This window comes from Triticum aestivum, chromosome 2A (assembly GCF_018294505.1).
Source record: "Triticum aestivum cultivar Chinese Spring chromosome 2A, IWGSC CS RefSeq v2.1, whole genome shotgun sequence".
In the NCBI taxonomy this organism is placed as follows: Eukaryota; Viridiplantae; Streptophyta; class Magnoliopsida; order Poales; family Poaceae; genus Triticum; species Triticum aestivum.
The window spans coordinates 211,483,647-211,508,221 of record NC_057797.1 but is presented as its reverse complement, the minus strand read 5'-3'; positions in this window follow the sequence as shown (position 1 = coordinate 211,508,221).

Sequence of the window (24,575 nt, the reverse complement as noted above, 5' to 3'; positions counted from 1 at the left end):
TCCCTGCATCAGTCCTTTTGCTTGATGCAGTCGTTGTTTGATTGCTTCTTCGTGGAGCCTCTCGACAAAATTTGTCGTAATCATCATCAACATCTTGACTCCTTCCTAGATATCAATTGAAGTTTTATCATTGACCATTTTATTGCCTTCCGTTCAACACAAACTTGTTCATGTTTTTTTATACCTTGAGTTCCTTGCTATCCAACATTTGTTCTTATTTACCTTGGAGTATTACCATCTTATTTGTCAAGAATATTGTGGTAATTTCACCACCTCTTAAGAAATTCTTGTTGCAGTGATGCTTCTCGCCATCACCATTCCTTTCTTGGCCCTCGTGTTGAGTGACCTCTGTTGTCAGAATTTAATATCTCTAGCAACCCTATTGTTTCAAAGTGAATGGCCGATAGTTTCGTTATCGAATCACCATTCTAACTTTGATCGTCCTACTTGGTCTATATTTCCAGGTGCATTTTCATTCAATATTTAATTGTGGATGTTCTCATCGAACCTACCTCATTATATACTTCGGTGTGTCCGATGCTATCACCTCATTCACTTAATTGTGGAAATCCATCTTTTTGGAAACCTTGATGAATTGCTACTGAGTCCATCAGCTACCCCCTCATCCTCTCCTTGGTTTAAATGATGAACTCTTGTTTCGGAACCCCCTTCCATATTTCATCTCCTGAGAATCTTACAATATCGTCTTGTCAATTTGTGTTGCATCTTTTCTTCTCAGGCATCCCGAGTCTGAGGTATCCTGGCACTAATCAGATTTGAATCTCGGTCAGATATGATGGTTGGGACATATTTCCAAAATTTATAACATTGGTATCTATATGACCCGGTAAGGTGATGTCATGCCTAGCACAACTGGTCGGAGGACCTATTGTTATAGTTTCCATTTTAGCAAGGTTAACCATTCTTCCACGAGGAAATTGTAAGACCTATTCTATAAGTTGTTCCTGATGAATCCTTTGTATATCCAAGTCCAACCTTTGCTTGATGACCATGTCAATGCTATCTCGAAGCATGTCTGTGGTACTCCGAATTTTAACAAGAACATTTGAAGCCCAATGCTAAATGATTCTTGCTCAATTATCCAAACACCGTTGTATGGGTAATGTCAAGACATGTCTCTCCCCTTACCTAAAGGGTTTTCTACATTATATCTTATCACGGATATCATGCTCTGCTTGTCCTTGGGAAGGATATACCCCTGAAATATGTGTTTAAACACCTTTTTCCTTTCCATTGTTCTGTTTAATCTGATAATCACATTTTCCTTTCCATTGTTTGGTTTAACCTTTCTTGTGACCTATATGATCCAAGCAGAAATAGTCTCCTGCTTATGTAAACACCTCGGTGTACAATTCTGTCAGCAAGACCCTGTCACTATTGTTGATGACATTCCGGTAGCCACGGATGGACGAGAACTTTGCCTATTGGTCCGCCTCATTCAACGAGAAGGAAAATGGTTCTCTTCATCCCTCGCCCACGACACCGATGTTGTTGCCAACATAACTGACAGGCTATCCTCTGACATGCCTTGCTTACATGATCGTGCAAGACGTTACCGCCCTTCATACTTTTAACCCACATGGTGGGCTCATAACCCACAGGTCCCAGGATCGAAACCTGACTCTCCTGTACACCCACGGTTTCCAAAGTTATCCCTCGCGTATGGCCTTGTATGTAATCCACGGGCCACCGTCCTAGTGATCTATTCTAGTAACAGACACAATACTCAATCTCGTTGCCCTGAACCCCTTCCGCACGTTGTTTCAGACATCGAACCATTGCCTATCTGTTTGAAACTTCTCATGGTACCTTCTTACTTGGCTCTTGATATGTTTCATTCGTTCAACTCGAGAGATACTCATGCGTTCATTCCTGGGATAACCCCAAATGATTTCCCCTCATACCATTCTATCATTGTAGAGCAGCCCCTTACCTATTCGTAAGTATGACAGGATTTTCGAAGAGAGGATGCTGACTTCATCATGATGACATGAAGCAGAGAAATGGAGACATCAACGCAATTGATCGACCTCTTCGAGAAGAGCAACCAAGACCGAGAAGATTCGTTAGAATTTCATAACCAGATCTTCCCTCTTACTCCACCTCTTAAAATCTTGGGACGAGATTTCTTGTAGTGAAGGAGAATTATGATGCCCGGATAATTAAGCTACAGTAATTCCCTGTTAATGATGACATGTCACTGCGATAAGGATTTTCAAATATTAAAACTAAATTGTTCGGGAGGCACTACTAGGAAAATGCTTATAGACAGTAGCATAGTAGTAGCGCTTTTCATAACAAAGCGCTGCTAATACTTATCAGTAGCGCTTGCTTTTGGCCAGCGCTGCTACTATGCCCTTACCAGTAGCGCTGTTTTCATAAAACACGCTAATACGTCCATTTTATGTCATGCTTCTATATCAATATTTATTGCATTATGGCCTGTTATTACACATTATATCACAATACTTATGCCTATTCTCTCTTATTTTACAAGGTTTACATGAAGAGGGGGGATGCCGACAGCTGGAATTCTAGGCTGGAAAAGGAGCAAATATTAGAGACCTATTCTGCACAACTCTAAAAGTCCTGAAACTTCACGGCAGCTTGTTTTAGAATATATAAAAAATATTGGGCGAAAGAAGTACCAGAGGGGGGCCACCCACCGTCCACGAGGGTGGGGGTGCGCCCTACCCCCTGGGCACGCCCCCTACCTCGTGGGCCCCTGGTGGCCTTCTGATCCCCATCTTTGGCTATATGGAGTCTTTCTTCGAGGAAAAAATCATAAGCTATCTTACGAGACGAAACTCCGCCGCCACGAGGTGGAACCTTGGCAGAACCAATCTAGGGCTCCGGTGGAGCTATTTTGCCGGGGAAGCTTCCCTCCGGGAGTGGGAAATCATCACCAACGACATCAACATTGATTCTCTCATCGGGAGGGGGTCAATCTCCATTAACATCTTCACCAGCACCACCTCATCTCAAACCCTAGTTCATCTCTTGTATCCAATCTTTGTCCCAAAGCCTCAGATTGGTACCTGTGGATTGCTAGTAGTGTTGATTACTCCTTGTAGTTGATGCTAATTGGTTTATTCGATGGAAGATCATATGCTCGGATCCTTTATGCATATTAATACCCCTCTGATTATGAACATGAATATGATTTGTGAGTAGTTACGTTTGTTCCCGAGGACATGGGAGAAGTCTTGCTATAAGTAGTCATGTGAATTTGGTATTCGTTCGATATTTTGATGAGATGTATGTTCTCTTTCCTCTAGTGGTGTCATGTGAACGTCGACTACATGACACTTCACCATTGTTTGGGCCTAGGGGAAGGCATTGGGAAGTAATAAGTAGATGATGGATTGCTAGAGTGATAGAAGCTTAAACCCTAGTTTATGTGTTGCTTCGTAAGGGGATGATTTGGATCCATATGTTTCATGCTATGGTTAGGTTTACCTTAATACTTGTGTTGTAGTTGCGGATGCTTGCAATAGGGGTTAATCATAAGTGGGATGATGATACGTCTCCAACGTATCTATAATTTTCTATTGTTCCATGCTATTATATTATCTGTTTTGGATGTTAATGGGCTTATTTATACACTTTTATATTATTTTTGGGACTGACCTACTAACCCAAGGTCCGGTGCAAATTGCCGTTTTTTTTTCCTATTTCAGTGTTTCGCAGAAAAGGAATATCAAACGGAATCCAAACGGAATAAAACCTTCGGGAGAGTTATTTTTGGAACAAATGTGATCCAGGGGACTTGGAGTGGACGTCAAGCAATCAACGAGGAGGCCACGAGGCAGGGGCGTGGCCTCACCCCTCGTGGGCCCCTCATGGCTCCACCGACCTAGTTCTTCCTCCTATATATATTCATATACCCCGAAAACATCCAGGAGCACCACGAAACCCTATTTCCACCGCTGCAACCTTCTATACCCAAGAGATCCCATATTGGGGCCTTTTTGGAGCTACAACGGAGGGGGAATCGATCACGGAGGGCCTCTACATCAACTCCATGGCCCCTTTGATGATGTGTGAGTAGTTTATCTCAGACCTTCGGGTCTATAGTTATTAGCTATATGGCTTCTTCTCTCTCTTTGGATCTCAATACAATGTTCTCCTCGATCTTCTTGGAGATCTATTTGATGTAACTCTTTTTGCGGTGTGTTTGTCGAGATCCGATGAATTGTGGGTTTATGATCAAGTTTATCTATGAACAATATTTGATTCTTCTCTGAAATCTTTTATGTATGATTGGTTATCTTTGCAAGTCTCTTCGAATTATCAGTTTGGTTTGGCCTACTAGATTGATCTTTCTTGCAATGGGAGAAGTGCTTAGCTTTGGGTTCAATCTTGCGGTGTCCTTTCCCAGTGATAGCAGGGGCAACAAGGCACGTATTGTACTGTTGCCATCGAGGATAAAAAGATTGGGTTTATATCATATAGCTTGATTTTATCCCTCTACATCATGTCATCTTGCCTAATGCATTACTCTATTCTTATGAACTTAATACTCTAGATGCATGATGGATAGCGGTCGATGTGTGGAGTAATAGTAGTAGATGGAGAATCGTTTCGGTCTACTTGTCGCGGACCTGATGCCTATATACATGATCATGCCTATATATTCTCATAATTATGCACTTTTCTATCAATTGCTCGACAGTAGTTTGTTCACCCACCGTAATACTTATGCTATCTTGAGAGAAGCCACTAGTGAAACCTATGGCCCCCAGGTCTATCTTTTATCATATAAGTTTCTAATCTATTTTATTTTGCAATCTTTACTTTCAATCTATATCATAAAAATACCAAAAATATTTATCTTATTATTATTATCTCTATCAGATCTCACTCTCGTAAGTGACCATGAAGGGATTGACAACCCCTTTATCGCGTTGGTTGCGAGGTTCTTATTTGTTTGTGTAGGTACGAGAGACTTGCGTGTAGTCACCTACTGGAATGATACCTTGGTCCTCAAAAACTAAGGGAAATACTTACGCTACTTTGCTACATCACCCTTTCATCTTCAAGGGAAAACCAACGCAGTGCTCAAGAGGTAGCAGATGCTTGTCCAAGGAAGGACAGTACCCAAGCACCGGTCCACCCACATATCAAATTATCAAAGTACCGAACGTGAATCATATGAACATGATGAAAACTAGCTTGATGATAATTCCCATGTGTCCTCGGGAGCGCTTTACTTTATATAAGAGTTTGTCCAGGCTTATTGTAGCGACCCGACCTCAGACGGTCAAGTCTCTGTGCTTAAGTGTCATCCCTAGATCGGTATGCTGACACACATAGTACTCGAGGATTTATAACAGAGGTAAATCACATGTATAAAATAATGTAAATACTATTACCTCAATCCAAATAGCGGAAGTAACAAGGTTGTGGATTCCCATCAACACCAACGACAAAGTTGAGTGTAGAAATCGCAACCCTAACGTATCACTTACTCGTCGTAAGATTTCCTGCAACATGAGACGTTGCAGCCACAAAGGGCCAGTACATTGAATGTACTGGCAAATTCACACCATAGGATAATGATGAATAATAGCTATCCCTACATGCATATATGGCTGGTGGAAAAGCTCTATGGTTATAATGTTTTTGCAAAAAGCCAATTTTTCCCTACTGCAAAGGAATATATTTTTGTTAACTACAAAGTTGGTTGAAAATTATTGAGAAGGTTCCTCCAACTCAATCCCAAAATAATAATCATTAACCCAATCAAATTAATCATTAAAGTGTTGAGATCAACATGAATATCCAAAGACGAGAGACTCAAAATTGTCCATAACCGGGAACACGGCTAACCATGATTAGTTTGTACACTCTGCAGAGGTTTGCACACTTTTCCCCACAAGACTCGATCTCCTCTATTGGATTTCTCGCACTACATGGTATTTGAGAAACGGATGACCGAGACACAGTCTTTCAGAAGCATTAACTCTCTACTCCGGATAAACGATACCACCTACAACCCCCTACATCTGTTAGTCTATCTCTTCAAGAGCTTCACGCAACTTACCCAACTATGCTAGAGCCCATAATAGCTTGTGGCTGCACACGGAAGTTTCTAACATCAATAATCTTATGATCCCTTTGAGCCTGGGTGGCATTCCATAGGGTGATCACACGGGTCCTCCGGGATCCCCTTGGGCAAGCACTGGGTTCTCCAGGTGCCCCAACCAATCCACCCAGATGTGTATTAAAGTAACCACCTTAAGTTGAACCATTAATTAATAATCTCACATCTATCATGGATACACTCAAACCCAATCCACGTCTACAAGCATAGCATGGCAATATAAGCATAACGTATAAGTAACTCCCAAGGGTTTGATGATAACAGGGCAATAGGTTCTACCTCATCAACTACTTCCCAACCCACATGTTAAACACATCCTAATCATGCAATGTTTGAGGGTGAAACTAATGCATAAAACTGGGTATGGAAGGGATATGATCAAAGTGTGAACTTGCATGTACTATTGATGAAGATGATTCGCACTCAAAACTCTTGATAGTTCTACTCGTCACACTCCGGTCAATCTATCATAAGCAAGCAATAGTAACCACACATAAGCAATCACTCAGAAGATCGGGAAGAACGAAGAAGACAGTTCGGAAAACATCAAAACCAAGCAAATAACTCTTGCAAGATAAAACAATTTCTAACAGTACCAAAATTATGTGAATTTGGCCTTATCAGAAAGTTTAGGTCAAGAGCTTCAGTTTGCAAAAAGAATCAACTAAATCGGAGTTATAAAATTCAAGTTATGAACAAAAGAAGTTTGAATACGAATCTGTTTGAATTCAAATTTTAAAACTTTCAAAAACATGTTGAAGTTGCTTTAATGGATAGAGGAGATCGTAACGAAGAAGTGGGCGTTGGTTTCATCTAATTTGGATGAACTGGTAAAAAGTTATGGCTATTTGAAAAATCAGAGCCAAACTGTTTTACGGAAGAAAAATAGCTACGGCTAAAAGAAGTTTAGGTCTAATGTATAAATACAGAGACTAATTGGTAATCTAATTATTTTATCATACTATTCTAGAAAATAATAAACTACGGAAGTATAAAAAACAAAGAAATATACCTTTATAAGGCAGAGAAAAAATGACTTCGGAGAGAGGAGAAAATTTTCAGAAGTCGCGCCGGAGAGGAGAAAAATATTTTTCTTAAATGAATCTAGTCAAACCAAAATATTGATTTAACCCGAATCGAATGATTTTTAGACTCTATGGATCTATATTTATAGGTGAAAAACAGGTTTAATGGTCAAAGGCTAGGCAATGTGGTACTAAATGTAGATGAAAATATACGAAACAGAGAAGAAAAAGGCTAACATCTCGCATGGGCCTAAAGGCCTCGGTCGGCCGTGCGCGGTACACGGGCTGCATTTATTTTTTTCCGAAGTCTATTTTTTCCTAAAATTTGTTTCAAAAAAAACTAAACATTAACGAAAATAAAATAAAATAAAAAGACAAGAGAAAACAAAAGAAAATCGGGCCGGCCTGCTGCTATGCTACGCCTGTGGGCGGCGGTTAGTTCCAGGCGCACGCTTAATTTTTTTTCTTTTTTTATATAGAAACAAAAAATACTGGATAAGGATAATAAAATAAAATTTTATATAGGCATATTATATATCAAAAGTTTCAGAAAAAGATTTTCTACAGGATGAACATTTCTCTAATGCCAAATAGAATTCATAAAAATTCAAATAATTCAAACAGTGCTACTGCTACAATAAAGCACAATTCAAATCATTTTAGAAATACCAAAATGATTTCAAAATTATTTCTCTCCAATTTTCTGATGTAGGGAATCATTTTACCCTATTTTAGATTTATTTTATTTTAGGAGAAAAATAATTTGAATAAAACCCAAATAACTCCAAATTGAAAATAATTTCAAACGGACTTTAAATTTAATCCTTTTAAACTTCCAACTTGTATTTCATATATTTTGAAGAAGTCATTTTATCTTCTCTCATGAAAAACATTGAGTTGCTTAAAGTTTCCGAATTTGAAATACTTCCAAATAAAATTCAAATCTTTTCAAAAACCCCTTTTCATTTAATTAAATGGAAGAAGTCATATCATCTTCTCTCGAGGGTTTTGTATTTGAAAAGAATTTGAATTCACAGAGATCAAAATGCAAAAAAGGTGAAAGTTTGGGAAAGTCCTTTTATCCCTCTCATTTAACTTTCAAAAACTTTCGAATTTCACTCAATCAATCACACAACAATCAAACAAACAATCAATCTATCTATTTATAATAACATTCCAAAATTTAGAATTTTGAGATGTTACAAACCTACCACCCTTAAGATGAATCTCGTCCTCGAGATTCGGAGAGGCTAGAAAGAAATAGGTTAGGGTTGGGGGTCTTCTCAAAATCCTTCGATCATCACAGGGGGTCTGGGGTGCTACCACCAGTATAAACATTGTTACGGTCCCATCAATACTTATATACTCCATCCTTATTCTTTATGGGGCCGGTCTTCTCAAATTATCGGGAAAATTCCTTCTCTGGGCTCTTTCGGTAGTGGCATAACCTTTACCGCAATCCTTCTGTCCTTTCATCTTGGTAAGGTTATTCCGAGATTGGGTCTTCTTAGCTGACGGGTCTAGCGCCAATACTAAACAACTATCGATGTCTCATGGTGGTCAACAATTTATGGTTTCTCCTACAGGAAATGGGTCTGGGTTGATCCTCACCGTATGACCTACGATTTGGCATCAGCTGCCTTGTACAAGGGGGAAATACTTATACCATTCTATGGTTCAAACAAGGCTTAATATCGTCATCTCTCTACTATAGGTAAGTCACTTAGATTTACCATCCCATATAGCAAGGCGAATACTAAGAGTAAGTCGGTATGGTGATCAATCCATCCCACACCCAAATCATTACCTTGTACATGGATTAGCGAATCTCACATTCTAACACTCGGTCATCCTCTCAAGCATTGCAGAATTTCTCTTGTCGACGAACCAAGTTCGGATAAATCCATTGATTCTGCAAGCCAAACAAACATCTATCGTTTCTTCACAACTCTAAGGTTTTGCGTTACTCTATAAAATCGTCTGTCGATAAACGTAACTTCTTCCAAGGTTTTTCCTTCAGCAAGAGTGTGCTTGCTTCTTGGCAGGTCCTGGGGCCTGTGGGTTATGGCCCATCTCATCATTTACAAACCTTTAACTCATCATCGGGGCAAATGATCATTATTTGAACATCCAGCTTTCTAGCATTCTTAAATCCATCCAATTGTATTGTCTCTCTTCCTTTTATTGGTTCCAAACTAAGACGGGATTACTCAGAATCATCCTGGAGTCACAATTTTTCCATATTACCAACATCGTATCTCCTTTATATCCAATAGTACTTCATCCCTTCATGTTCTTGGGGTATCCAACATATCAAGATAAAACTCATACTTATGAAGTCCACTCCGTGGAATATCATAATCCTTTCCAGAGGTCAAATCTCCTCACAGGGTACTACCACCCTTAAAATGCTCCAATCTTCCATAGACCATATTTCTCATATCCTCGAAAATGGTCAAAATCTTTCTTGATAGAGTAACAACTCATAAAATCCAAATCAGTACCAACGATGCTAAATTTATTGATTCTCAACTTATTACCATCTCCTGCATTTCCTTTACATGCCTCAACTCAACACCTAAATACTAAAGAAATGTTCTCTCTACTACTGCTATACTTCTCACAGGCACCACTAATTATCACAAGTCTCCTTCTCCTTGGGGCATTCTCTGGAAAAATGCCCTGCTCCATTACAACAAAAACATATTACTTATGACATGTATCGAGGTTTCCTTTTTGGGAAACTGCTGAGGTAGTGCCCTGACTCCTTGCACCTGTACCAGGTGATATGACTCAAGTCCTTCCTGGAATCCAATCTACTTCTCTTCCTGGACCTTTCCGTGCCAATCATGGCTTCTATTTCTTGTGGGTCATACTCTACTTCCTCCGTCGGGAATTCTACTAGATCCCCATTCATACAATTCTGGGAGATGTGTCCTTCTTCTCCACATGAATAGCATGACTTGGTGTAGGGTTTAATTGGTTCTTCTTTGGGTGTGTCCCCGACATCTTCCTTCATCACGGATTCTTCTAAAATTTCCATAAGGGCTACTTTCTTTACTTCTTTCTTCTGTTGTACGGTTCGTCGTACCATGGGGTAAATGTGACACTGAGCAGGATAGTGGGTAGTCCCTTCACACAAGAAACAAGTAATCTGCCTAGTTGGGCATTCTTCGACTGGGTGACTTCCTTCACAATTAGGGCATTCATCCTTGTGTTCTTTATGGGTGTGTCCTATTTCTCCACAAATCTTGCATGCACAAGGTATCTTCATATCCTTTCCATAAGGCTTCAATTTCTGGGACACAAGACGAGACTTTAGCAGAGTCAACTTAAATTCCTCCCCAGTGGTTACTCTCCGCCATCCATTGTTGGTTTGTTACATCCTCCACCAAGTAGCAGCACCTCTTTCAAAGCACTTAAGAGTATGCTGGGTCATATCCTTTCCGGCTATAGTATTATTCTTCACGTGATCCTCCATGTTCTAAATCCATCAGTCTGTCTCCAATTGACTCATCGGTCTAGAAAATATGGGTTCATCTCCATTCATCCTCTATTGGGTCCATGGTTTTTGGGGTGAGATAAGAGATATAGAGAGGGATCCACACAATGCAAACAATAGTTTTGAAGAGACATATTTTATTTGTGGCGGTCGGAAAATCTTAAAACAAATGACAGCTCACAATCGTCGCATCTAACGTAGGTATATAACAGGGGCTTGGTCTTCTAAAGGTCAATAAATCTTCAACATCGCCAAACTCTTCAAGTCTTGCTCATGTCTCCGATGGCTACTTCCGATCGTGCTTGTCCTCTTCAAGTTATTTTTCCATCTCATCTCTGTTGACGTGAAGTCTCTCGTGGCGTCCTTTAATATTTCTGGAGTTGCGTTCCAAACTTCTGGGTTTCAACTTCCTTGTCACGAACCATGGTCCTACTGTCCTTCAGTTCTTGACGAATCTCCGGTATCTCGAGGTTTTGCTCCTCCAGCTTGGCTACTTTCAGCTTCTGGGTCCTGAGTTCATCATGAAACGCTTCCTTATCAAATACTGCTTCCTGCAGGTCCATCTTAACTTCTTGATTGTAACACCCCAAATCCTGGCAATAAACCAGCTAAGGTTAAAACTTCATCCTTTGCTCATAGATACTCTATCAGCCTTCTACCATCCAATCCTTCCGATGAAATGCATGCTCATCTCAGCACGACGACAATAGCATAAGCGGGCGATAACATCTTGGATAGCCGCGTTTCTGCTCTTGTCATTGCCATGAGCTATCATTCCATAGTTGATATCTCCTGCCTTAGGGTTTTCTTAACAAAACTTTGAGTTCTAATACTTCATGTTCCGGTCTTTCTCCGATACACCTTGATCTCGGATATCAACAGCTTTAATAGTCTGACGAGTTCCACCAAGGTAGCCTTCCTAGGTCATACGAAATCTGGAAATTCTTCAGGGCCTTCAAATTCTCCTAGTTTTTGGAGTCTTCAACCGTTTTAGTTCCCATTATTCAGATGCACGATAAAATCTTCTTCATTCCGTAGTGGTCTTAGTTGTCCGATATCTTGTACTTCTTGAAGTGGTATCATCAGCCGAATCTTCGTGTGGTTAAAAAGGAAAAAGGGGTATGGTCTCACTAAAAGGGAATATTTGAATAAGCTCAGATGAGTAGAGATGTAAAAGATCTTTTGAAAATGAAGTTGTAGAGAAAATCTTTCCTATGGGCTTGCCAATTTCTAGGGTCACGTCCTACAGTCAACATGTGCTTTGATACCATCTTGTAGCGACCCGGCCTTAGACGGTCAAGTCTCTGTGCTTAAGTGTCATCCCTGGATCGGTATGCTGACACACACAGTACTCGAGGATTTATAATAGAGGTAAATCACATGTATAAAATAACATAAATACTATTACCTCAATCCAAATAGCGGAAGTAACAAGGTTGTGGATTCCCATCAACACCAACGGCAAAGTTGAGTGTAGAAATCGTAACCTTAACGTATCACTTACTCGTCGTAAGATTTCCTGCAACATGAGACGTTGCAGCCACAAATGGTCAGTACATTGAATGTACTGGCAAATTCACACCATAGGATAATGTTGAATAATAGCTATCACTACATGCATATATGGCTGGTGGAAAAGCTCTATGGTTATAATGTTTTTGCAAAAAGCCAATTTTTCCCTACTGCAAAGGAATATATTTTATTTAACTACAAAGTTGGTTGAAAATTATTGAGAAGGTTCCTCCAACTCAATCCCAAAATAATAATTATTAACCCAATCAAATTAATCATTAATGTGTTGAGATCAACATGAATATCCAAACACCAGAGACTCAAAATTGTCCATCATCGGGGACACGGCTAACCATGATTAGTTTGTACACTCTACAGAGGTTTGCGCACTTTTCTCCACAAGACTCGATCTCCTCCGTTGGATTTCTCGCACTATATGGTGTTTGAGAAACGGATGATCGAGACATAGTCTTTCAGAAGCATTAACTCTCTACTCCGGATAGACTATACCACCTACAACCCCCTACATCTGCTAGTCTATCTCTTCAAGAGCTTCATGCAACTTACTCAACTATGTTAGAGCCCATAATAGCTTGTGGATGCACACGGAAGTTTCTAGCATCAATAATCTTATGATCCCTTTGAGCCTGGGTGGCATTCCATAGGGTGATCACATGGGTCCTCCGGGATCCCCTTGGGCAAGCACTGGGTTCTCCAGGTGCCGTAACCAATCCACCCAGATGTGTATTAAAGTAACCACCTTAAGTTGAACCATTAATTAATAATCTCACATCTGTCATGGATACACTCAAACCCAATCCACGTCTACGAGCATAGCATGTCAATATAAGCATAACGTAGAAGTAACTCCCAAGGGTTTGATGATAATAGGGCAATAGGTTCTACCTCATCAACTACTTCCCAACCCACATGTTAAACACATCCTAATCATGCAATGTTTGAGGGTGAAACTAATGCATAAAACTAGGTATGAAAGGGATATGATCAAAGTGTGAACTTGCATGTACTGTTGAAAACTCTTGATAGTTCTACTTGTCACACTCTAGTCAATCTATCGTAAGCAAGCAATAGTAACCACACATAAGCAATCACACAGAAGACCGGGAAGAACGAAGAAGACAGTTCGGAAAACAGCAAAACCAAGCAAATAACTCTTGCAACACAAAACAATTTGTAACGGTACCAAAATTATGTGAATTTAGCCTTATCATAAAGTTTAGGTCAAGAGCTTCGGTTTGCAAAAAGAATCAACTAAATCGGAGTTATAAAACTCAAGTTATGAACAAAAGAAGTTTGAATACAAATCTATTTGAATTCAAAATTTAAAACTTTCAAAACATGGTTAAGTTGTTTTACTGGATAGAGGAGATCGTAACGAAGAAGTGGGCGTTGGTTTCATCTAATTTAGATGAACGAGTAAAAAGTTATGGCTATTTGAAAAACCAGGGCAAAGCTGTTTTACGAAAAAATAGCTACGGCTAAAAGAATTTTAGGTCTAATGTATAAATACAGAAACAAATTGGTAATCTAATTATTTTATTGTACTAGTCTAGAAAATAATAAACTACTAAGTATAAAAAACAAAGAAAGATACCTTTATAAGGCAGAGAAAAAATGACTTCGAAGAGAGGAGACAATTTTCAGAAGTCGCGCCGGAGAGGAGAAAAACATTTTTCTTAAATGAATCTAGTCAAACCAAAATATTGATTTAACCCGAATCGGATTATTTTTTAGGCTCTATGGGTCTATATTTATAGGTGGAAAACAAGTTTAATGGTCAAAGGTACGCAATGTGGGACTAAATATGGACGAAAATATACGAAATAGAGAAGAAAAAGGCTAACACCTCGCATGGGCCTAAAGGCCTTGGCCAGCCGCACGTGGTACACGGGCTGCATTTTTTTCCGAAGTCTATTTTTTTATGAAATTTGTTTTAAAAAAAACTAAACAATAACGAAAATAAAATAAAATAAAAAGGCAAAAGAAAACAAAAGAAAAACGGGCTGGCCTGCTGCTATGCTACGCCTTTGGGCGGCGGTTAGTTCCATGCACACGCGTAGATGTTTTTTCTTTTTTTATATAAAAAAACTGGATAACGATAATAAAATATAATTTTATATAGGCATATTATATATCAAAATTTTCGGAAAAAGATTTTCTACAACATGAACATTTCTCTAGTGCCAAATAGAGTTCGTGAAAATTCAAATAATTCAAACAGTGCTACTTCTACAATAAAACCCAATAAAAATCATTTTAGAAATACCAAAATGATTTCTAAATTATTTCTCCCCAATTTTCTGATGTAGGGAATCATTTTACCCTATTTTAAATTTATTTTATTTTCGGGGAAAAATAATTTGAATAAAACTCAAATAACTCCAAATTGAAAATAATTTCAAACGGACTTTAAATTTGATCCTTTTAAACTTCCAACTCGTATTTCATATATTTTGAAGAAGTCATTTTATCTTCTCTCATGAAAATCATTGAGTTGCTTAAAGTTTCCGAATTTGAAATATTTCCAAATAAAATTCAAATCTTTTAAAAACCCCTTTTCATTTAATTAAATGGAAGAAGTCATATCATCTTCTCTTGAGGGTTTTGTATTTGAAAAGAATTTGAATTCACGGAGATCAAAATGCAAAAAGGTGAAATTTTGGGAAAGTTCTTTTATTCCCTCTCATTTAACTTTCAAAAAGTTTGAATTTCACTCAATCAATCACACAACAATCAAACAAACAATCAATCTATCTATTTATTATAACATTCCAAAATTTAGAATTTTGGGATGTTACACTTATCCTTTGCTACAAAAAGGATTGGGCCATCTTGTTGCACCTTATTTACTTTTATTACTTGCTACTCGTTACAAATTACCTTATCACAAAACTATCTGTTACCGATAATTTCAGTGCTTGCAGAGAATACCTTACCGAAAACTGCTTATCATTTCCTTCTGCTCCTTGTTGGGTTCGACACTCTTACTTATCAAAAAGGCTACGATAGATCCCCTATACTTGTGGATCATCAAGACTCTTTTCTGGCGCCGTTTTCGGGGAGTGAAGCGCCTTTGGTAGGTGGAATTTGGTAAGGAAAAATTTATATAGTGTGCTGAAATTTACTGTCACTTGTTACTTGGAACATAATCCTTTGAGGGGCTTGTTCGGGGTATCTTCACCATGACCAGTAGAGCAAAGAGTTTCTCCTCAACCTACTAAACCTACTGAAAATGTTTACTTTGAAATTCCTTTGGGTATGATAGAGAAACTGCTAGCTAATCCTTTCACAGGTGATGGAACATTACATCCTGATTTGCACCTAATCTATGTGGATGAAGTTTGTGGATTATTTAAGCTTGCAGGTATGCCCGAGGATGTTATCAAGAAGAAGGTCTTACCTTTATCTTCTAAGGGAGAGGCATTTCCATGGTTTAGGCTATGTGATGATATGGGATCATGAAACTATAACCGATTGAAATAGGAATTTTATCAAAAGTTTTATCCTATGCATCTTGTTCATCGTGCTCGTAATTTTATATATATATATATATATATATATATAATTTTTGGCCTCGCAAAGGAGAAAGCATCGCTCAAGCTTGGGGGAGGCTTAAGTCAATGTTATATTCATGCCCCAATCATGAGCTCTCAAAAGAAATGATTATTCAAAACTTTTATGCTCGTCTTTCTCTCAGTAATCGCTCCATGCTCGATACTTCTTGTACTGGCTCTTTTATGATGAAGACTATTGAATTCAAATGGGATTTATTGGAAAGAATTAAATGCAACTCCGAAGATTGGGACCTCGACGAAGGTAAGGAGTCAGGTATAACACCTAAGTTTGATTGTGCTAAATCTTTTATGGATACCGATGCTTTCCGTGAATTTAGCACTAAATATGGACTTGACTCTGAGATAGTAGCTTCTTTCTGTGAATCCTTTGCTACTCATGTTGATCTCCCTAAGGAGAAGTGGTTTAAATATAATACTCCCATTGAAGTAAAAGTAGCTGAACCTATTAAAGTTGAAGAAAAAGACTATCACTTATAATGATCCTGTTGTTCCCACCGCTTATATTGAGAAACCACCTTTCCCTGTTAGAATAAAGGATCATGCTAAAGCTTCAACTGTGGTTCGTAAGAGTAATACTAGAACACCTACTCCCTCTGAGAAAATTAAAGTTGAACCTAGTGTTGCTATGGTTAAAGATCTCTTGGCCGATAATATTGATGGGCATGTTATTTACTTATGTAATGATGCTGCTACAATTGCTAGACCTGATTCTACAAAATAAACATAGACCAGTTGTAGGTATGCCTGTTATTTCTGTTAAAATAGGAGATCATTGTTGTCATGGCTTATGTGATATGGGTGCTAGTGCAAGTGCAATACCTCATTCCTTATACAAAGAAATCATGCATGATATTGCACCTGCTGAGTTAGAAGAAATTGATGTTACAATTAAGCTTACCAATAAAGACACTATTTCACCCGTTGGGATTGTTAGAGATGTTGGAGTCTTGTGTGGGAAAGTTAAATATCCTGCTGATTTTCTTGTTCTCGGTTCCCCACAAGATGACTTTTGTGCCATTATATTTGGTAGACCCTTCTTGAATATTGTTAATGCTTAGATAGACTGCAATAAGGATATTGTTTCTGTTGGTTTAGGGGATATGTCTCATGAGTTTAATTTTGCTAAGTTTCATAGACAACCCCATGATAAAGAACTGCCTAGTAAAGACGAAATTATTGGTCTTGCTTCTATTGCGGTGCCTCCAAATGATCCTTTAGGACAATATTTGCTAGACCATGAAAATGACATGTTTATGAATGACAGAAGGGAAATAGATGAAGTGTTCTTTAAACAGGGACTTATTTTGAAACACAACTTACCTGTTGAAATCCTAGGGGATCCTGCTCCACCCAAGAGTGATCCCGTATTTGAGCTTAAACCTTTACCTAATACTCTTAAATATGCTTATCTTGATGAGAAAGAGATATATTCTGTTATTATTAGTGCTAACCTTTCAGATCATCAAGAAAAGAAATTATTGAAAACTCTGAAGAAGCACCATGCTGCTATTGGATATACTCTTGATGATCTTAAGGGCATTAGTACCACTCTATGCCAGCACAAAATAAAATTGGAGAAAGACGCGAAACCAGTTGTTGATCACCAACGACAGTTAAATCCTAAAATGAATGAAGTGGTAAGAAAAGAAATACTAAAGCTTCTGGAGGCAGGTATAATTTATCCCGTTGCTGATAGTCAGTGGGTAAGTCATGTCCATTGTGTCCCTAAGAAGGGAGGTATCACTGTAGTTCCTAATGATAAAGATGAACTGATCCCACAAAGAATTGTTACAGGTTATATAATGGTAATTGATTTCTGCAAATTAAATAAAGCTACTAAAAAGGACCATTACCCTTTACCTTTTATTGATAAAATGCTAGAAAGATTATCCAAACATACACATTTTTGCTTTCTAGATGGTTACTCTGGTTTCTCTCAAATACCTGTGTCAAAAGAGGATCAAGAAAACACAACTTTTACTTGCCCTTTCGGTACCTTTGCTTATAAACGTAAGCCTTTTGGTTTATGCAATGCACCTGCTACTTCTCAAAGATGTATGACTGCTATATTCTCTGACTTTTGTGAAAAGATTATTGAGGTTTTCATGGATGATTTCTCCGTTTACAGAACCTCTTTTGATGATTGCTTAAGCAACCTTGATCGAGTTTTGTAGAGATGTGAAGAAACTAATCTTGTCTTGAATTGGGAGAAGTGCCACTTTAGGTTAATGAAGGTATTGTCTTGGGGCATAAAATTTCTGAAAGAGGTATTGAAGTTGATAAAGCTAAAGTTGATGCCATTGAAAAGATGTCATGTCCCAAGGACATTAAATGTATAAGAAGTTTCCTTGGTCATGCCTGTTTTTATAGGAGGTTCATTAAGGACTTATCTAAAATTTCTAGGCTTCTAACTAATCTCTTACAAAAATATGTTCATTTTGTTTTTGATGATGACAGTGTAGAAGCATTTGAAATACTTAAGAAAGCTTTGATTTCTGCGCCTATTGTTCAGCCTCCTGATTGGAATTTACCATTTGAAATCATATGTGATGCTAGTGATTATGCTGTAGGGGCTGTTCTAGGACAAAGAGTTGATAAGAAATTAAATGTTATTAAATATGCTAGTAAAACTATAGACAGTGCCCAGAGAAATTATGCTACCACTGAAAAAGAATTTTTAGCAGTTGTATTTGCTTTTGATAAGTTCAGACCTTATATAGTTGATTCTAAAGTAACTGTTCACACTAATCATGTTTCTATTAAATATCTTATGGAAAAGAAAGATGCTAAACCTAGACTTATTAGATGGGTTCTCTTGCTTCAAGAATTTGATTTGCATATTATTGATAGAAAGGGAGCTGAGAACCCCGTAGCAGACAACTTGTCTAGGTTAGAGAATGTTCTTGACGACCCACTATCTATTGATGATAGCTTTCCCGATGAACAATTAGCGGTGATAAATGCTTCTCGTACTGCTCCATGGTATGCTGATTATGCTAATTATATTGTTGCTAAGTTTATACCACCTAGTTTCACATGCCAGCAAAATAAAAGGTTCTTCTATGATTTAAGGCATTACTTCTGGGATGACCCACACCTTTATAAAGAAGGAGTAGATGGTGTTATTAGACATTGTGTACCTGAGCATGAACAGGAACAGATCCTACGCAAGTGTCACTCCGAGGCTTATGGAGGACACCATGCTGGAGATAGAACTGCACATAAGGTATTGCAATCCGGTTTTTATTGGCCTACTCTCTTCAAGGATGTGCGTAAGTTTGTTTTGTCCTGTGATGAATGTCAAAGAATTGATAATATCAGTAGACGTCAAGAAATGCCTATGAATTATTCACTTGTTATTGAACCATTTGATGTTTGGGGTTTTGATTATATGGGACCGTTTCCTTCCTCTAATGGCTATACTCATATTTTAGTTGATGTTGATCATAACACCTCTATTAAGATGCTTAAAGAAGTTATTTTTCTGAGGTTTGGAGTCCCTAGATATTTAATGGCTGATGGTGGTTCACATTTTATTCATGGTGCTTTTCGTAAAATGCTTGCTAAGTATGATGTTAATCATACAATTGCATCTTCATATCATCCACAGTCTAGTGGTCAAGTAGAATTGAGTAATAGAGAGCTTAAATTATTTTTGCAAAAGACTGTTAATAGATCTAGAAAGAATTGGTCCAAGAAACTTAATGATGCATTATGGGCCTATAGAACTGCATATAAAAATCCTATGGGTATGTCTCCGTATAAGATGGTTTATGGAAAGGCATGTCACTTACCTCTTGAACTAGAACATAAGGCATATTGGGCCATTAAAGAGCTCAACTATGACTACAAACTTGCCGGTGAGAAGAGGCTTTTTGACATTAGCTCACTTGATGAATGGAGAACCCAGGCCTATGAGAATGCCAAACTGTTTAAAGAAAAGGTTAAAAGATGGCATAGCAAAAGGATACAAAAACGTGAGTTTAATGTAGGTGACTATGTATTGTTATACAACTCTCGTTTAAGATTCTTTGCAAGCAAACTTCTCTCTAAATGGGAAGGTCCTTACGTTATCGAGGAGGTCTATCGTTCCGGTGCCATAAAAACCAACAACTTCGAAGGCACAAATCCGAGGGTGGTGAATAGTCAAAGAATCAAATATTATATCTCAGGTAATCCTATAAATGCTGAAACTAATGTTATTGAAACTGTAACCCCGGAGGAATACATAATGGACAATTTCCAGAACGTTCCAGACTCCAATAAGGAAGAGGTACGTGGTACGGTAAGTAAACCGACTCCAAAACAGTTCTAATGGCAATTTTTCTCTGTTTTGGAATATTTAAGATAATAGAAAAATAAGAAGTAGTCCAGAAAGGACACGAGGCTTCCACAAGGGTGGAGGGTGATACGTCTCCAACGTATCTATAATTTTTGATTGTTCCATGCTATATTATATTTTGTTTTGGACATTATTGGGCTTTATTATACACTTTTATATTATTTTTGGGACTAACCTATTAACCGGAGGCCCAGCCCAGAATTGCTGCTTTTTGCCCATTTCAGAGTTTCACAGAAAAAGAATATCAAACGGAGTCCAAACGGAATGAAACCTTCGGGAACGTGATTTTCGGAACGAACGTGATCCAGAGGACTTGGACCCTACCTCAAGAAAGCAACCAGGAAGGCACGAGATAGGGGCGCGCCTACCCCCCAGGCGCGCCCTCCACCCTCGTGGGGCCCACGTTGCTCCACCGACGTACTCCTTCCTCCTATATATACCTACGTACCCCCAAACTACCATATACGGAGCCAAAAACCTAATTCCACCACCGCAACCTTCTGTACCCATGAGATCCCATCTTGGGGCCTTTTTCGGAGCTCTGCCAAAGGGGGCATCGATCACGGAGGGCTTCTACATCAACACCATAGCCTTTCCGATGATGTGTGAGTAGGTAACTTTAGAGCTTCAGGTCCATAGTTATTAGCTAGATGGCTTCTTCTCTATTTTTGGATCTCAACACAATGTTTCCCCCCTCTCTTGTAGAGATCTATTCGATGTAATCTTCTTTTGCGGTGTGTTGTTGAGACCGATGAATTGTGGGTTTATGATCAAGTTTATCTATGAACAATATTTGAATCTTCTCCGAATTCTTTTATGTATGATTAGTTATCTTTGCAAGTCTCTCCAAATTATCAGTTTGGTTTGGCCTACTAGATTGATCTTTCTTGCAATGGGAGAAGTGCTTAGCTTTGGGTTCAATCTTGCGGTGTCCTTTCCCAGTGATAGTAGGGGCAGCAAGGCACGTATTGTATTGTTGCCATCGAGGATAACAAGATGGGGTTTATATCATACTAGACCATGATGGCGCGCTTTGTTGCGCCCGTCCATTTTAACTATAGACTGGTCAGAATTTGCATAAATATGTGGAGGTAAGGCAAGCGTTGCTTCACCAATTCATTTTATTTGGAAAGACAATATAGATATTTGGAAAATGTTGTACGATAATGTTTGTACTAAAATCTAAATGATGCAAAATTGATATACATAGGGCAGTTGCTCAATTCAATACTTGATGCGTTCAGATAATGTTTGTGCTAGGTGGAATAAATTGGATCTTGCAAAACCATTAAATTTGACGGAAATTATTACAGAACACGCCATGATTGTTTGATGCAGGATCTAGTGAAAAAAAAACACAAAATATCTTAGGCTAGATTCCTCTTGCCCCATGTGTCGCTAGGAGCCCTCCTAGGCGACACGGGAGACGATTCCTCTCTGCCGCGACAGAGCACTACCTACTCCTTGAACAACTCAATGTGTGAGCTTTCAAGACAGAACATGAGAAAAAAATCCAGAACATTAGGTCATTCTTGGATAGTTTATATATATAACTGAACCCGAAAGTTCAGTAACATACTTGGTCAGTACAGTTCCATTTGGGAGCCTTCCGGATAAACATTTCAAAAGCAACAATTACCTACATTCCTGGTGAGGAATAAAGTTTAGTTTCTACAGGAGTTTTCTTAAGAAGAAACCTCTGTAGGTTTTCAAGTTCAATGTTCTTTACGTGATGATATGGAAAATGACAAACACATCTTCATCAAGTTTCACAAGCATTTAGGCATTATGAGCCCTGTGAGTATCGTTGTGATTGGTAGTTATCCTGAATATTTGAAAATATCTGCTTTCTTTTCCTACCCAAACACCAATCTCATAACCATGAAAACGGATGCTGATGTACCAAAGTAGAGTTTCAAATTCTGGTTAACTTCAGACAACTGGGACTGCGCTGGTTAGAACGTAAACATATTGGGAGGCACAGGAAAGTTCAAATGGGGTAAAACAGATAAAACTAAAAACATGATTACTGCAGATTTCCACATTACTTTAACCTGGAGATTGTTAGCGTCTGAATTGAAGTTCCGTTCAACGAATGGGACAATAATTTGACATCAAAACTTTCTCGTTAGGACATACTGCATCTCTTGCTCAGTGACACATGGACACTGATGTCATTATGTGTCCAGACTGCAAAAGCACGTACACACTGGTCTCCTATGGAATTTGCTCCGTAAAGAAATATAAGAGCTTTTATAGATCACTAAAGTAGATTAGAAATAAAAGTAGCAGATAGTGAGTAATAGACTATCTACAGAAATAATATTTTGCTGGTCATGTTGAGCATTTTCCCATGGATTTATGTATATGAGATCGAGAGTTTGAAGAACAAATGCCATAAAGTAGCAACAGATTACAAAAAAATTAGCGATTACTCTGAAGTGTACTATGCACTTTGTCAAAGAATACTGCAGCAAACCAACAAAGTGTTGCCATTACCAATCCGAGCAACTGCCAAATGTGAGGACTGAAACATGATACTCCAGGCAACAAATAATTGAAGTTCAAATCAGTGCCTCGTCTTCCAAATGGCTATCCCCTTATACTTCGTATCCAGCAGAACAGAACCAGCCAATTCAGTAGAACCAAGATCAGATCTGTAAGGTAGAGAACACATACTTATTTTTCTAGTACAAAGAACAGTATCAAAAAGAAAATCTAGCATTAGATGAATAATTAGGGGGAAAGGGGAGGTATGAACAAGGGACAACAGGAAGAACAGGAAAGGCGAATTAGCGACCTATGTTTCTCCTACAGCTGCCAGAGAAGGTTTTGCGAAAGTGAGGGGAGTGAAGAAAGAGCAGCAGGACGGTGGAGATTATATAGACGCCCGTGGATGGGAGGAAGAGCGTGAATTGACATTGGTAACTGACCTTATATTATCAGCAGGCAGAGAGTGGCTCGCATCGATTACCGTTATTAATGGAGTCTGATTTACTTCCTCAATCAATCGCCGGCGATTCAACTCCAAACGATAGTCGACGTCACCATGCAGAACACGAAGGAACTGAAGCAGCTTCAGGTTGGAGAAACGAAACGGACACCTTAATTTTTCACCGCCGGTGAGTGGCGCACTTCACCCGCGATGAATGCTCCTGGTAACTGATAGGTGATTGCCTCTTTTAACCCCATCGAGTCAGTTTCAATCCTGTGCTTCACCGAAGAGTCGAGCGTCGCTTCATCTGTGCCTGCATCGGCGTGCGGTTCTCGAAGCAGTTCGGCATGATCTCTCTCCTCGACTGGGAAGGCCGTGCGATCCGCAATCTAACCTCACCGACAACCGTGCGACCCCGCGGCTCATTTAATTTTTCTGAACGCAACGACCGGCCGGGTCTACTCGATGGAGAAAGTTCCGCTTCCGCTGGAAACGAGCCGCATGACATAGCGCTCCAAGGATTATGACAGGTCGTCGGCCCAGTCGGCCCAGTGAACAGCATACCATGGATTTTGTTACGGGAGCAGCGATCCAGCCCATGTAGCGCGAGCTGTACAGCAAACGAAGCCCAGGCGGAGTTGGGGGACATCCAATGGCCAGATTTGCCCAAAACTTGAGATCCGACGGCCAAAACCACTGATGGCCTGAGAGGGCAAGAAAAGTGCGCGGTTGTAATGTATCTAAATTGCATGAGTTTATCCCTCTGCATCATGTCATCTTACTTAAAGCGTTACTCTGTTCTTTTGAACTTAATACTCTAGATGCATGCTGGATAGTGGTCGATGTGTGGAGTAATAGTAGTAGATGTAGGCAAGAGTCGGTCTAGTTGTCTCGGACGTGATGCCTATATACATGATCATACCTAGAATTCTCATAACTATGCTCAATTCTGTCAATTTCTCAACAGTAATTTGTTTACCCACCGTAATACTTATGCTCTCGAGAGAAGCCACTAGTGAAACCTATGGCCCCCGGGTCTATTCTCCATTATATTAATCTTCCGTCAACAAGTTATTTCTTTTGCCGTTTTCATTTTGCTTTATTTACTTTGCATCTTTATCATAAAAATACCAAAAACATTATCTTATCATCTATCAGATCTCACTTTTGTAAGTGACCATGAAGGCATTGACAACCCCTTTATTGCGTTGGTTGTGAGGATTTTATTTGTTTGTGTAGGTGCGAGGGACTCGTGCGTAGCCTCCTACTGGATTGATACCTTGCTTCTCAAAAACAGAAGGAAATATTTATGCTACTTTGCTGCATCACCCTTTCCTCTTCAAGGGAAAACCAACGCAGTGCTCAAGAGGTAGCAAGAAGGATTTCTGGCACCGTTGCCACGGAGTCTGCGCAAAAGTCAACATACCAAGTACCTATCACAAACCCTTAACTCCCGCATTACATTATTTTCCATTTGCCTCTCATTTTGTTCTTCCCCACTTCACCCTTGCCGTTTTATTTGCCCTCTCTCTTCGT